Genomic DNA, 15864 nt, shown 5'->3' with positions numbered 1-15864 from the left:
TAATTGAAGGAATATGCAGAGACATTCAAGACAGTAAAGCATTCAGAGAGGAAGTGCAGTCAAACATGCAGAATCAAAATGCTGCCATCAAAAACTGGAGACACAAATCAGCTATCTGTTTAAGCAATTCCTAACCACAATTTGCTAGATGCCATTCAAGCAAAAGGGAGGAGTGTCAAGCTATCACACTTAGGAGTGGGAAGGAACTGAAGGAACTCCCCAAAACCACAAGAAGAAGGCTCAAATGAAAAGGAGAAGAGCAAGATGGATGCAACCCCCACGCCAAGTTGCAGAAAGAAAAAAGATACCCAACTGAACGTCTCAAGAGCTCCATACCCCAGCTATTGAAGAAAAAGGAAGATGACAACCAGTTCTTGAGATTTTTGGAAATCTTCAAGAAGCTACAAATCAACATACCCATTTGCTGAAGCCATAGAACAAATGCCACTTTATGCCAAGTTTTTGAAGGAGCTAATGACTAAGAAGAGAAGCTGGAAGAACAATGAGACTGTGATACTAACTGAAGAGTGAGTGCTATCATTCAGCATAAACTACCTCAGAAACTGAAGGATCCTGGGAGTTTTCAGATCCCTTGCATTATAGGAGAAATCATAGTAGAAAGGCTCTTTGTGACTTAGGGGCCAGCATCAATTTGATGTCAGTAGCTATGATGAGAAAGATGAAAATTGAGGAGGCTAAACCAACAAAAATGCCCTACAACTGGCAGACCGATCGTTCAAATTCCCTCACGAGATAGTGGAGGATTTGCTGTAAAAGTAGGAGATTTCATATTCCCAGCAGATTTTGTGGTGCTGGACATGCAGGAGGACGCCAAACTCCATCATTTGGAAGGCCATTCTTGGTCCACTGCTGGAGCTGTCATTGATGTTCAGAAGGGTGACCTCACCCTGAGATTAAAATGAAAAGATGACATTCAATGTGTTCAAGGCCATGAGTTATCCACCGAACAATTGGGGGAATGCATGAGGTTAGATGCACTTGAGGATGAAGTGTAGGAGAATTTTGAAGAAGATGAACCTAAAGAGGACGAGAGATTGGTGGAGGAAGAATCTGAATCAAGTGAAGAGGTGCTACAGCAGAAATACATATACCAGATGCACCAAAGGAAGGGAACAAAAATCAGAAGCACCCAAACCTGAACTCAAAGCATTGCCACCCACTCTCAAATATGCATATCTAGGAGAAAATGAAAACTACCCAGTGATCATAAATTCATCCCTCAGTCAAGATCAAGAGGACGAGCTACTCAAGGTGCTGTGGGAGCATAAGGATGCCATTCGATGGACCCTTGCTGACTTGAAGGGAATCAGTTCAGCCATATGCATGCATAAAATACTGTTGGAAGATGATGCCAAGCCATCCATTCAATCCCAAAGAAGGCTGAACCCAATCATGAAGGAAGTGGTACAGAAAGAGGTTATGAAGCTTGGCAAGGAGGGGTCATATACCCAATTTCGGACAGCCCTTGGGTTAGCCCCATACATGTTGTGCCAAGAAGGGAGGATCACTGTGGTTACCAATGAAAAGAACGAGCTCATACCTACAAGGACCGTCACGGATGGCGGATGTGCATAGACTACAGAAACTCAATGAGGCTACACGAAAGACCATTTTCCCCTTCCATTCATGGATCAGATGTTGGAAAGACTTGCAGGGCACGCATATTATTGTTTTCTCGACGGTTATTCAGGATATAACCAAATAGTGGTTGATCCAAGAGACCAAGAGAAAACCTCATTTACCTGTCCGTATGGAGTGTTTGCCTATAGGCACATGCCATTTGGATATGTAATGCCCTGCAACTTTCCAACCTGCATGCTTTCTATCTTTTCAGATATGATAGAAAAATTCATTGAAGTTTTTATGGATGATTTCTCGGTATTCGGAGATTCTTTTCCTAGTTGCCTACATCACCTCGCCTTGGTATTGAAAAGATGCTAAGAGACCAATTTGGTCTTGAACTGGGAAAAATGTCACTTCATGGTGACAGGAGGAATAGTCCTTGGTCACAAGGTCTCTCACCAAGGCATTGAGGTTGATAGAGCTAAAGTAGAACTTATTGAAAAACTACCCCCACCCAGTGATGTCAAGGCAATTAGAAGTTTTTTAGGGCATGCTGGTTTTTACAGAAGGTTCATTAAAGATTTTTCAAAGATAGCCAAGCCCTTAAGCAATCTCCTTGTATCTAATACACCATTCATCTTTGATGAAACATGCATGCTAGCGTTTGCACATTTGAAAATGAGGTTATCCTCTGCTCTATCATTCCCCACTTGATTGGAACCTACCATTTGAATTGATGTGCGATGCATCTGATTTTGCAGTTGGGGCAGTGTTAGGACAAAGGAAAGATAACCTAGTTCGTGTGATATACTATGCTAGCAAAGTCCTTAGTGAAACTCAAAAGAATTATACCACTACTGAAAAGGAGTTTCTAGCAATAGTTTTTGCATTTGACAAATTTAGATCATACCTCATTGGTGCTAAAGTGATTGTTTTTACAGATCACACACACTTAAATATTTGTTTGCCAAGCAAGAATCAAAGCCAAGACTAATAAGGTGGATCTTACTGTTGCAGGAATTCGATATTGAAATCAGAGACAAGAAAGGAGTGGAGAACAAGGTGGCAGATCACCTATCCAGAATCCCCATGATCAAGGTGGAGAAATGATACTAATGTGAACGAGCTCTTCCCTGATGAGCAGTTGATGACAGTTCACAAAGCACCATGGTTCGCAGATATTGCAAATTTCAAGGCGACTGGGGCATTACCCCCAGGGATCAATAAACATCAAAAGAGGAAGCTCATGAATAATGGAAAATACTTTGTCTGGGACGAGCCATATCTCTTCAAGAAATGTTCAGATGGAATTCTTAGAAGATGTGTTTCGGAAGAGGAAGGGAGAGAAGTCCTGTGGAACTGCCACGGTTCATGCTATGGCGGGCACTTTGGAGGGGACAGAACTGCAGCAAAGGTGTTACAAAGCAGATTCTTTTGGCCCACCCTTTTCAAGGATGCCAAGGAACTAGTAAAAAGCTACAATGAATGCCAAAGATCTGGAAACCTGCCCAAAAGAAATGCCATGCCACAAAATTTCATCTTGGAACTGGAACTATTTGATGTGTGGGGAATTGATTTCATGGGACCATTCCCAACCTCATATGCAAACAAGTACATCCTGGTAGCAGTAGATTATGTTTCCAAGTGGGTAGAGGCTATTGCAACCCCAACTAATGATAACAAGGTAGTCATGAACTTCCTCAGGAAGAATATCTTTAGCCGGTTTGGAGTCCCAAAAGCCCTCATCAGTGATGGAGGGAGCCACTTTTGTAACAAATCACTAGAAGCTCTCCTCTTACGATATGGGGTAAAACACAAAGTAGCCACACCTTACCATCCTCAAACAAGTGGGCAAACTGAGATATCCAACAGAGAGCTGAAGAGGACCTGGAAAAGACTGTGGGCGCATCTAGAAAGGATTGGTCGAAGAAGTTGGATGATGCTCTTTGGGCATACAGAACAGCATTCAAAACTCCACTTGGAATGTCTCCATATCAACTAGTCTATGGGAAGGCTTGTCATTTACCACTGGAGCTGGAACACAAAGCTCTTTGGGCTATCAAGATACTAAATTTTGACAGCATTGCTGCTGGTGCAAAAAGGATCTTGCAGCTGCAAGAGATGGAGGAATTCAGGTCACAAGCCTATGAAAACACTAAGATGTATAAAGAGAAGGCAAAGAGAAAACATGACATGCATCTGGCACCCAGGAGTTTCGAAAAAGGGCAGCAAGTACTCCTTTACAATTCTAAATTAAGGCTGTTCCCAGGAAAACTCAAGTCAAGGTGGTTCGGACCTTTCATGGTTACAAAAGTATCACCATATGGCCACATCGAAATCACGGATGAAGGTTCAGAAAGGACTTTTATAGTGAATGGACAAAGACTCAAGCATTATCTGGGCAACATGAGGGAAAACCCCAGAGTAAAGTACCATCTCAAGTAATTAAGGACTCGTCGAGCTAGCGACGATAAAAGAGCGCTCTGTTGGGAGGCAACCCAACCTCAGGTAGTTTCACTTTCATCTTTATTTCATTAAAAATCACAAGTTGTTTCCCCTGTATTGTAAGGAGCTAAGTTTGGTGTTCCACACCAGAACAATCCAAGAGTGATAGTGTAGTTCTAAGTTTGGTGTTCCACTAAAGGACATTGGTTAGAATTACACTCCACTCCAAAAGAACATTGCTAGCTCCATCCAATCAAGAGAAACCACTTAGATGTAGTTAGACTTTAGGTGATCATTGCTTTGCTGATAGCAAGATATGAGGGTCTCTGCATAAATGCAATGTTGTGTACTAGGCAAAGAACTAAGTTTGGTGTTCACACACCAAATTGAGTTCGAGAGGCACAAGCATGCATGTAAGCTAACTATGTCTCAAGTGCTTTGGGAACAAGCAACTTCCAGTAACCTTGCAGGAATCTTATAAGGAAATGGTGCACCTTCACCCAAAGAAGCGAGGCAGCAAAAACTAGGATGATGACAAAGAGAGAGGGGACCAGAGATCATCACCCGAAGGTTGTATTGTTACCTAATTCCATTGTACTCAGAATTGTTAAAAGTTGAAAGTCCGAATGCACTTTTGATTTGTAGTTGCTCGTAGTTGAACCCTTTTTAAATTCTGTCTTTTAAGTTTTCCCTCTGAATAGGTCATGATTTCTGGTTTAAATGTCACTGCATCATTCCCTTATTTACTTGTAAGCTTGTCCATTTTAAATCAAATTGAAGAAGAGAATGATTATGTTTTTAAAAGACCAGAGTAGAGTTCATATTGTGGAAGTGCACTCATGAATCTTTGGGGTAGTCATAAGTTAGCTAAGTTGGTTCAACCACAAGGTTAGGAGGACAACTATCTATCCTGAATACTTGACTTTGGATATACTCATGAGACTAAGTTAATAACAAGATCCTAAGAAGAGAAAAGAGAAAGAACAATGGAAGTGAAAAACAAAAGAAAAAGAGTAAGAAATAAGGCTAGGCATCAATGGTTTTACCCTTGAGGCAAGTGTCTATGGTGCTCCTGTGTGAGGGATCTACTTGGATGAATAAGCTCTTAGGGGTGCTTTATCACTCGGTAACTTGGGTTAACTAACCCGGGATTATCAGCTGAAAATCCATTATCAAGAGTAACCCTCACTACAGAGCATTTAGTAACCCAAAGAGGTGCTGGATACCAAGGTCTCAAGAAAAGAAAATAAATAAACTATATGCCTGTGGTGTGTATGTATGGGGGAGAGACTTGAGGAAGTAAGTCCTTAGGGGTGCTTCAACACCTAGCATCTTGAACCAACTGGTTCGGGAGTGTTGGCTGAAAGCTTATCTTAAAGAGTTGCCCCCTTACAGAGCACTTAGCCTAAATAACACAAATAACCCTTGAAATAACAATAAAAGGATCAATGAATAAAAGTCTCATGAGATATAAACAAAGTAAGTGTTTAGGGACATGATAAAGGTCTGAAAGCCAGTAATGGAATGAACCTAAGTTGCTATGCATGAAACCACCATAAAATCAGTAATATGACTTCCACAAGGATGACTCATTCCTCTGGATATTCCATTCATCATTCTCTTGTTCCAGTACTTGCTTAGGGACAAGCAAGCTTTAAGTTTGGTGTTGTGATGCCAGGGCATCTTGGCTAGTTTCACTGACCTTTTCTTTACTGTTTTTAGGATAGGTTCATACATTTCTTTAGGAAATAAGCTAGTTTTGGGTAAATATTCACTTATGCCTTGATTCAAGCATACATTGTGCATTTTACATAATTTCATGAGGATTTTGCATAAGTTTAGTGACAAATATTATGTTGCATTACTCATGACTTGGACTAGAGCTTTGATGCACTTTATTGCTTGATTTCAGGACCAAAAAGGAAGCAAGAAAAGGGGAGGTAACTTGCAAGATTAATGAGAAAAGTGATTGCCAATAACATTCTCAAAAGCCATCAATGCCCACGTTAGAGAGTCACGTTAACTAAGTTAACGTAAACTCTAACGTGGAGAAGAGAAGTTGAGCCAACGTTAGTGACACTTAACATTGTCACTAACGTTGGCAATTACTCATAAGTGGCCACGTTAGAAGCCACGTTAACCTAGTTAACGTGGCCTCTAACGTTAAGAGGGGAAGAGAAGCCAACGTTAGTGACACTCAACATTGTCACTAACGTTGGCCTATGGTGCAAAGTACCACGTTAACTCTCACGTTAACTTGGTTAACGTGGGAACTAATGTAAAGGATGAAGAGTTGTCAACAACGTTAGTGACACTCAACATTGTCACTAACGTTGAAGCAACCACACAACCCCCAAGAGTCATGTTAACCTCCACGTTAACTTAGTTAACGTGGAAGCCAACGATGAGGAATGAAGGATGAGCCAACGTTAGTGACACTCAACATTGTCACTAACGTTGGGATGGCTAAAGATGGCTATGTTAGAGGCCACGTTAACCTAGTTAACGTGGACTCTAACGTGAGACCCAGGGGCACATTGGAACGTTAGTGACAATGTTGAGTGTCACTAACGTTCTCAAAGGTTGGCAAGGACCACGTTAGAAGCCACGTTAACCTAGTTAAGGTGGGCTTTAACGTGAAACAAGAAGGGGCACACTGGAACGTTAGTGACAATGTTGAGTGTCACTAATATTCTCGAAGGATTAACAAGGCAACGTTAAAAGCCACGTTAACTGGTTTTAACGTAAGGCAAAAGGGTGCATTGGAATGTTAGTGACAATGTTAAGTGTCACTAACGTTCTCGAACTTATATTCTCACTAAATATTAACACCCCTAACGTCGTGAGCTGAAGTCTCTGCCCACTTAGCACTTTCTCTCTGCAAGTAAAGCCAAGCCCAAATGAAGAAAAGAACTGCTTCAAACTCAAGATCCAAAGGCCCAAGACTTGAAGAGTAAACTAGAAGCCGAGAAGAGTAGTATATATAGGAGTAGCTTTAAATTGTAAAGAAGCTCTGGAGGTTGGGAAAAGAGAACTACTCTCTGTATTTTACTTTCTTTGCAAATTCTAGTTTTATGATGTATTCTCCATCTTTGTTTTCATTTTCAAGAGCTATGAACAACTAAACCCCTTTCATTGGGTTAGGGAGCTCTGTTGTAATTTGATGGATCAATACTAATTTTCATTATTCTTCTTCTATCTTTCCTCTTGATTTTACTTGAAAGCTTTCGATCTTCATCCAATTGAGTAGTTATCTTGGAAGAGAAGCTATTCAAACTTGGATCTCTTGTGAACCTTGAAAGAGGAATGAAGAGATCAAGCTAGAAATGCTTTCTCATGCTGGACCGAATTGGGTTTGGATGGGTATGTGACTATAACCCTCTCAATACTTGATTTGGGAAATGCATGTGGTATAATCAGTGACCATACTTCATCTCTTCTCATGAGCAATTGACCAAGGAATTGGCTATTGATCAAGATTTGAGAGATTGAATTGCAAGAAATTGTAATTCAATCACTTAAGATTGCCAAGGAGATCAATGAGTGCATTGATTGAGAAAGAGATGAAAATGAACTTAATCCGGAGAATTGCAACATCTCCTAAGCCCAATGAACTCCCCATCTCTGATCTTACCCATTCTCTTTAATTTCTGCCATTTACTTTTATGAGCAAATCCCCCATTCCCATTTACAATTCTGCAATTTATTTTCAGTCATTTACTTCCAGTCCTTTAATTCTAGCATTTACTTTTCTGTTATTTACATTTCCGCCATTTTATTTTCTACAACTCTCAACCCAAATCCTGAATTCGCTCAACTAGAACATTCTTCTAATTAAAGTTGCTTGATCAATCAATCCCTGTGGGATTCGACCTCACTCTATTGTGAGTTTTTACTTGACGACAACTTCGGTACACTTGCCAAAGGGAGATTTATTGCGAGACAAGTTTTCCGTGCATCAATAGTGTTCTTGCATGCATCACATATTTTGATCCAAAATTTTCATGCATTGAGTCTTTTTTATGTTTTTCTCTGTCATCATTAAAATTCAAAAATAAAAAATATCTTTCTCTTATTTCACTCATAATTTTCGAAAATTTGATTTGATTTAGTCAAAAATTTTTAAAATTTAGTTATTTCTTATGAGTCAAATCAAATTTTCAATTTAAAAATCTTATCTTTTTCAAATCTTTTTCAAAAATCAAATCTTTTTCATTTGTCTTTCATAACTTTCGAAATTTTCAAAATTAATTTTCAAAAATCTTTTTCATAATTTTCGAAAATCTTATTAGCATTTAATATGATTGATTAAAAAATATTAAGTTGTTACTTGCCTATTAAGAAAGGTTCAATCTTTAAATTTTAAAATCATATCTTTTTGTTTCTTGTTAGTCAAGTAATCAACTTTAGTTTTCAAAATTAAATCTTTTTCAATTTCAATCATATCTTTTTCAAAATCAATTTCAAAATTCTTTCTAACTTCTCCCCTAACCTCTTATCTTTTTAAAATTGACTTTCAAATCTTTTTCAATCAATCTTATCTTTTTGTTTCAATCATATCTTTTTCAATTTCAATCATATCTTTTTCAAAAACAAATTTCAAATCTCTTTTACTCAATCATATCTTTTTGTTTCAATCATATCTTTTTCAAAACTGTCCAACTAACTCTCTACCTTTAATTTTCGAAAATCCCTTCCCTTTTTTTCAAAATTTCGTTTTAATTAATTAATTGTTTTAATTTTAATTTAATTTAATTTTAATTTTAATTTTTGAATTTTAAATTTAAATTTAAAATATTTTTATTTTATTTTGTTAAATTTTCAAATTCTTCTCTCATCTCTAATCTCCTTCTATTTATTTATTCATCCATTAACACTTCTATCCTCACCCCTATGTTTGGATTCTCATCTTTTCCTTCTTCTATTCTTACTTTCTTCTACTCACATAAAGGAACCTCTCTCTACTAAGGCAAAGAGGATCCCTATTATTTTCTGTTCTCTTCTTTTTCATATGAGCAGGAACAAGGATAAGAACATTCTTGTTGAAGCTGATCCTGAACCTGAAAGAACTCTGAAGAGGAAGCTAAGGGAAGCTAAAGCACAACTCTCTGGAGAAAATCTGACAGAAATTTTCGAAAAAGAAGAAGATATGGCCGAAAATAATAACAATGCAAGGAGGATGCTTGGTGACTTCACTGCACCTAATTCCAATTTACATGGAAGAAGCATCTCAATTCATGCCATTGGAGCAAACAATTTTGTGCTTAAACCTTAATTAGTTTCTCTGATGCAACAGAACTGCAAGTTTCATGGACTTCCATCTGAAGATCCTTTTCAGTTCTTGACTGAATTCTTGCAGATCTGTGATACTGTTAAGACCAATGGGGTTGATCCCGAGGTCTACAGGCTTATGCTTTTCCCGTTTGCTGTAAGAGACAGAGCTAGAATATGGTTAGACTCTCAACCTAAGGATAGCCTGAACTCTTAGGATAAGCTGGTCACGGCTTTCTTAGCCAAGTTCTTTCCTCCTCAAAAGCTTAGTAAGCTTAGAGTGGATGTTCAAACCTTCAGACAGAAAGAAGGTGAATCCCTCTATGAAGCTTGGGAGAGATATAAGCAACTGACCAAAAGGTGTCCTTCTGACATGCTTTCAGAATGGACCATCCTGGATATATTCTATGATGGTCTGTCTGAACTATCAAAGATGTCACTGGACCATTCTGCAGGTGGATCCATTCACCTAAAGAAAATGCCTGCAGAAGCTCAAGAACTCATTGACATGGTTGCAAATAACCAGTTCATGTACACTTCTGAAAGGAATCCTGTGAATAATGGGACGCCTATGAAGAAGGGAATTCTTGAAATTGATACTCTGAATGCCATATTAGCTCAAAACAAAATATTGACTCAGCAAGTCAATATGATTTCTCAGAGTCTGAATGGAATGCAAGCTGCATCCAACAGTACTCAAGAGGCATCTTCTGAGGAAGAAGCTTATGATCCTGAGAACCCTGCAATAGCAGAGATAAATTACATGGGTGAACCCTATGGAAACACCTATTATCCTTCATGGAGAAATCACCCAAATCTCTCATGGAAGGATCAACAAAAGCCTCAACAAGGCTTTAATAATGGTGGAAGAAACAGGTTTAGCAATAGTAAACCTTTTCCATCATCCACTTAGCAACAGACAGAGAACTCTGAGCAGAATCCATCTAACTTAGCAAATATAGTCTCTGATCTATCTAAGGCCACTTTAAGTTTCATGAATGAAACAAGGTCCTCCATTAGAAATCTGGAGGCACAAGTGGGCCAGCTGAATAAAAGGGTCACTGAAACACCTCCCAGTACTCTCCCAAGCAATATAGAAGAGAATCCAAAATGAGAGTGCAAGGCCATTGGTATAACCAAACTGGCCGAACCTACAAAGGAGGGAGAGGACGTGAATCCTAGTGAGGAAGACCTCCTGGGACGTTCAGTGATCAATAAGGAGTTTCCCTCTAAGGAATCAAAGGAATCTGAGACTCATCTAGAGACCATAGAGATTCCATTGAACTTCCTTCTGCCCTTCATGAGCTCTGATGAGTATTCTTCTTCTGAAGAGAATGAGGATGTTACTGAAGAGCAAGTTGCCAAGTACCTTGGTACAATCATGAAGCTGAATCCCAAATTATTTGGTAATGAGACTTGGGAAGATGAACCTCCCTTGCTCACCAATGAACTGAGTGATCTGGATCAACTGAGATTGCCTCAGAAGAAACAGGATCCTGGAAAGTTCTTAATACCTTGTACCATAGGCACCATGACCTTTGAGAAGGCTCTATGTGACCTTGGGTCAGGGATAAACCTCATGTCCCTCTCTGTAATGGTGGAACTGGGAATCTTTGAGGTGCAAGCTGCCAGAATCTCATTAGAGATGGCAGACAACTCAAGAAGACAGGCTTATGGACTAGTGGAGGACGTGTTAGTAAAGGTTGAAGGCCTTTACATCCCTGCTGATTTCATAATCACTAGACACTGGGAAGGATGAGGATGAATCCATCATCCTAGGAAGACCCTTCCTAGCCACAGCAAGAGCTGTGATTGATGTGGACAGAGGAGAGTTGGTCCTTCAACTGAATGAGGACTACCTTGTGTTTAAAACTCAAGGATCTCCTTCTGTAACCATGGAGAGGAAGCATGAAAAGCTTCTCTCACTGCAGAGTCAACCAAAGCCCCCACAGTCAAACTCTAAATTTGGTGTTGGGAGGCCACAACCAAATTCTAAGTTTGGTGTTGAACCCCCACAACAAACTCTAAGTTTGGTGTTGGGAGGTCTCAACCTTGCTCTGATTATCTGTGAGGCTCCATGAGAGCTCACTGTCAAGCTATTGACATTAAAGAAGCGCTTGTTGGGAGGTAACCCAATGTTATTTAATCAATTTTATTTTATTTTCTCTTTGTTATTTCATGTTTTATTAGGTTGATGATCATGTGAAGTCATAAAAACTATTGAAACATCAAAAACAGAATGAAAAACAGCATTGAAAATAGTACACCCTGTAGGAAGGGCTTACTAGCATTTAAACGCCAGTAAGGAGCATCTGGCTGGCGTTTAATGCCAGAACAGAGCATGAAACTAGTGTTAAATGCCAGAAATAAGCAGTAGTCTGGCATTTAAATGCCAGGATTGCACCCAGAGGAAGGCTGGCGTTAAACGCCAGAAACAAGCATCAGACTGGCGTTTAACGCCAGAAACATGCACCATACTGGCGTTCAACGCCAGAAACATGCTATAGACTGGCGTTGAACGCCCAAAACAAGCTAGGAAGTGGCGTTTAACGCCAGAAACATGCTATAGTCTGGCGTTAAACACCAGGATTGCATGTATAGGACGTTTTACACGTCTAAAGGGTGCAGGGATGAAAAAAAATCCTCAAACACCTCAGGATCTATGGACCCCACAGGATCCCCACCTACTTCTTCTCTCCTCTTCACACCTTTCCATAACTCTCTTCCCCAAATACCCCTCACCAATCAACTCAATCACTCTTCCCCATCATCTCTTCACCAATCACATCCATCCTCTCTTCCCCAAAAACCCCACCTACCTTTACATTCAACATAATTTCCCTCCCAAACCCTAAACCCCTCCCCACTCCTATATAAACCCCTCATTCCCTCTTCATTTTCACACAACAAAACCCTCTCTTCTTTCCCTTGGCCGAAACCATCTCTCTCTCCCTCTCCTCCATTTTTCTTCTTCTTCTACTTCTTTCCTTCTTCTTTTGTTCAGGGACGAGCAAACATTTTAAGTTTGGTGTGGTAAAAGCATAGCTTTTTGTTTTTCCATAACCATTTATGGCACCTAAGACCAGAGAAACCTCTAGAAAGAGGAAAGGGAAGGCAATTGCTTCCACCTCTGAGTCATAGAAGATGGAGAGACTCATCTCAAAGGTCCATCAAAACCACTTCTATGAAGTTGTGGCCAAGAAGAAAGTGATCCCTGAGGTTCCTTTCAAGCTCAAGGAGAATGAGTATCCGGAGATCCGACTTGAAATCCAAAGAAGAGGATGGGAAGTTTTCACCAACCCCATTCAACAAGTCGGAATCCTAATGGTTCAAGAGTTCTATGCAAACGCATGGATCACTAGGAACCATGATCAAAGTGTGAACCCGAATCCAAAGCATTGGCTCACCATGGTTCGGGGAAAATACTTAGATTTAAGTCCGGAAAATGTAAGGCTGCCGTTCAACTTGCCAATGATGGAAGAGAACGCACGCCCCTACACAAGAAGGGTCAACTTTGATCAAAGGTTGGACCAAGTCCTCATAGACATATGTGAGGAAGGAGCTCAATGGAAAATTGACTCAAGAGGCAAGCCGGTTCAATTAAGAAGGCATGACCTCAAACCAGTGGCTAGGGGATGGCTAGAGTTCATTCAATGCTCAATCATTCCTACTAGTAACTGGTCTGAAGTTACTATAGACCGGGCCATCATGATCCATAGTATCATGATTGGAGAAAAGGTGGAAGTTCATGAGATTATACCTCAAGAACTCTACAAGGTAGCTGACAAGTCCTCCACTTGGGTAAGGTTAGCCTTTCTTCACCTCATATGATACCTCTGCAATTCGGCTAGAATTGACATAGAGGGAGATATCCTCATTGAAGAGGATAAACTCATCACTAAGAAAAGGATTGAGCAAATAAGAGATCATGGACCTCAACATGAGCATGAGGAGATTCCTCACCATGAAATCCCTGAGATGCCTCAGGGGATGCACTTTTCTCCACAGAATTATTGGGAACAAATCAACACTTCCCTAGGAGAATTAAGTTCCAACATGGGACAACTAAGGGTGGAGCATCAAGAGTACTCCATCATCCTCCATGAAATTAGAGAATATCAAATAGCTATGAGTGAAGAGCAAGAAAGACAAGGAAGAGACATAGAGGAGCTCAAGAGCACCATTGGTTCTTCAAGAAGAGGAAGACGCCACCCTCACTAAGGTAGACTCATTCCTTAATCTCCTTGTCTATTTATTTTCTGTTTTTCGATTTTGGAGCTTTATGTTTTATTTATGTTTGTGCCTTTACTATATGATCACTAGTGTCTAAGTGTCTATGCCTTAAAGTTATGAATATGAATCCATCACCTCTCTTGAATAAAAAATATTTTAATTACAAAAGAACAAGAAGTACATGGTTTCGAATTCATCCTTGAAACTAGTTTAATTATTTTGATGTGGTGACAATACTTTTTGTTTTCTGAATGAATGCTTGAACAGTGCATGTCTTTTGAAGTTTTTGTTTATGAATGTTAAATATGTTGGCTCTTGAAAGAATGATGAAAAGGAGACATGTTATTTGATAATCTGAAAAATCATAAAAATGATTCTTGAAGCAAGAAAAAGCAGTGAATACAAAACCTTGCAGAAAAAAAAAGAGAAAAAAAATTGCGAAAAAAAGAGAAAAAGAAAAAGAAAAAGCAAGTAGAAAAAGCCAAAAGCTCTTTAAACCAAAAGGTAAGAGCAAAAAGCCAATAGCCCTTAAAACCAAAAGGCAAGGGTAAATAAAAAGGATCCAAGGCTTTGAGCATCAGTGGATAGGAGGGCCTAAAGGAATAAAATCCTGGCCTAAGCGGCTAAACCAAGCTGTCCCTAACCATGTGCTTGTGGCGTGAAGGTGTCAAGTGAAAACTTGAGACTGAGCGGTTAAAGTCAAGGTCCAAAGCAAAAACAGAGTGTGCTTAAGAACCCTGGACACCTCTAATTGGGGACTTTAGCAAAGCTGAGTCACAATCTGAAAAGGTTCACCCAGTTATGTGTCTGTGGCATTTATGTATCCGGTGGTAATACTGGAAAACAAAGTGCTTAGGGCCACGGCCAAGACTCATAAATTAGCTGTGTTCAAGAATCAACATACTGAACTAGGAGAATCAATAACACTATCTGAACTCTGAGTTCCTATAGATGCCAATCATTCTGAACTTCAATGGATAAAGTGAGATGCCAAAACTATTAAAGAGGCAAAAAGCTACAAGTCCCGCTCATCTGATTAGAGCTAAGTTTCATTGATATTTTGGAATTTATAGTATATTCTCTTCTTTTTATCCTATTTGATTTTCAGTTGCTTGGGGACAAGCAATAATTTAAGTTTGGTGTTGTGATGAGCGGATAATTTATACGCTTTTTGGCATTGTTTTTACATAGTTTTCAGTGAAATTTAGTTAGTTTTTAGTATATTTTTATTAGTTTTTAATTAAAATTCACATTTCTGGACTTTACTATGAGTTTGTGTGTTTTTCTGTGATTTGAGGTATTTTCTGGCTGAAATTGAGGGACCTGAGCAAAAATCAGATTCAGAGGTTGAAGAAGGATTGCAGATGCTGTTGGATTCTGACCTCCCTGCACTCAAAGTAGATTTTTTTGAGCTACAGAACTCCAAATTGCACGCTCTTAATTGCGTTGGAAAGTAGACATCCAGATCCTTCCAGCAATATATAATAGTTCATACTTTGATTAAGGATAGATGACGTAAACGGGTGTTGAACGCCAGTTCTATGCTGCATTCTGGAGTCAAACGCCAGAAACAGGTTGCAAAGTGGAGTTAAACGCCAGAAACAGGTTACAAACTGGCGTTCAACTCCAAGAAAGACCTCTACACGTGTAAAGCTCAATGCTCAGCCCAAGCACACACCAAGTGGGCCCCAGAAGTGGATTTCTGTATCATTTACTCAATTCTACAAACCCTAGTAACTAGTTTAGTATAAATAGGACTTTTTACTATCTTCGAAACATCTTTAGTTTCATATTTTGATCCTTTGATCACGTTTTGGGGGCTGGCCATTCGGCCATGCCTGGACCTTATCACTCATGTATTTTCAATGGTAGAGTTTCTACACACCATAGATTAAGGTGTGGAGCTCTGCTGTTCCTCAAAGATTAATGCAAAGTACTACTGTTTTTCTATTCAATTCAACTTATTCCGCTTCTAAGATATTCATTCGCACTTCAATATGATGGATGTGATGATCGTGACAGTCATTATCATTTCCAAATTATGAACGCGTGCCTGACAACCACTTCCGTTCTATTTTAGATTGAATGGATATCTCTTGGATATCTAATACAGGGGACCGAGTCCGAGTTATTAGTGTCTTCGTGGTATAAGTTAGAACCCATGGACGGCCATTCTTGAGAATCCGGAAAGTCTAAACCTTGTCTGTGGTATTCCGAGTAGGATTCAGGGATTGAATGATTGTGACGAGCTTCAAACTCGCGAGTGCTGGGCGTAGTGACAGACGCAAAAGGATCAATGGATCCTATTCCAGTATGATCGAGAACTGACAG

At 39.5% G+C, this 15864-nt stretch overlaps 1 non-coding gene across 1 annotated transcript; it reads right to left on the bottom strand.

The window, feature by feature from the left end:
* Positions 1-9571: 9571 nt before the first annotated feature.
* Positions 9572-9679, bottom strand: LOC112746041 (small nucleolar RNA R71). Its single transcript, XR_003173941.1, has one exon. It is a non-coding gene; the product is annotated as a small nucleolar RNA R71 (small nucleolar RNA).
* Between the last annotated feature and the right edge of the window lie 6185 nt (positions 9680-15864).

The sequence above is a fragment of the Arachis hypogaea genome, chromosome 14 (genome assembly GCF_003086295.3).
Source record: "Arachis hypogaea cultivar Tifrunner chromosome 14, arahy.Tifrunner.gnm2.J5K5, whole genome shotgun sequence".
NCBI classification, from domain to species: Eukaryota; Viridiplantae; Streptophyta; class Magnoliopsida; order Fabales; family Fabaceae; genus Arachis; species Arachis hypogaea.
The sequence above is the reverse complement of the archived record's forward strand: the minus strand, read 5'-3'. Positions and strand labels throughout refer to the sequence as shown.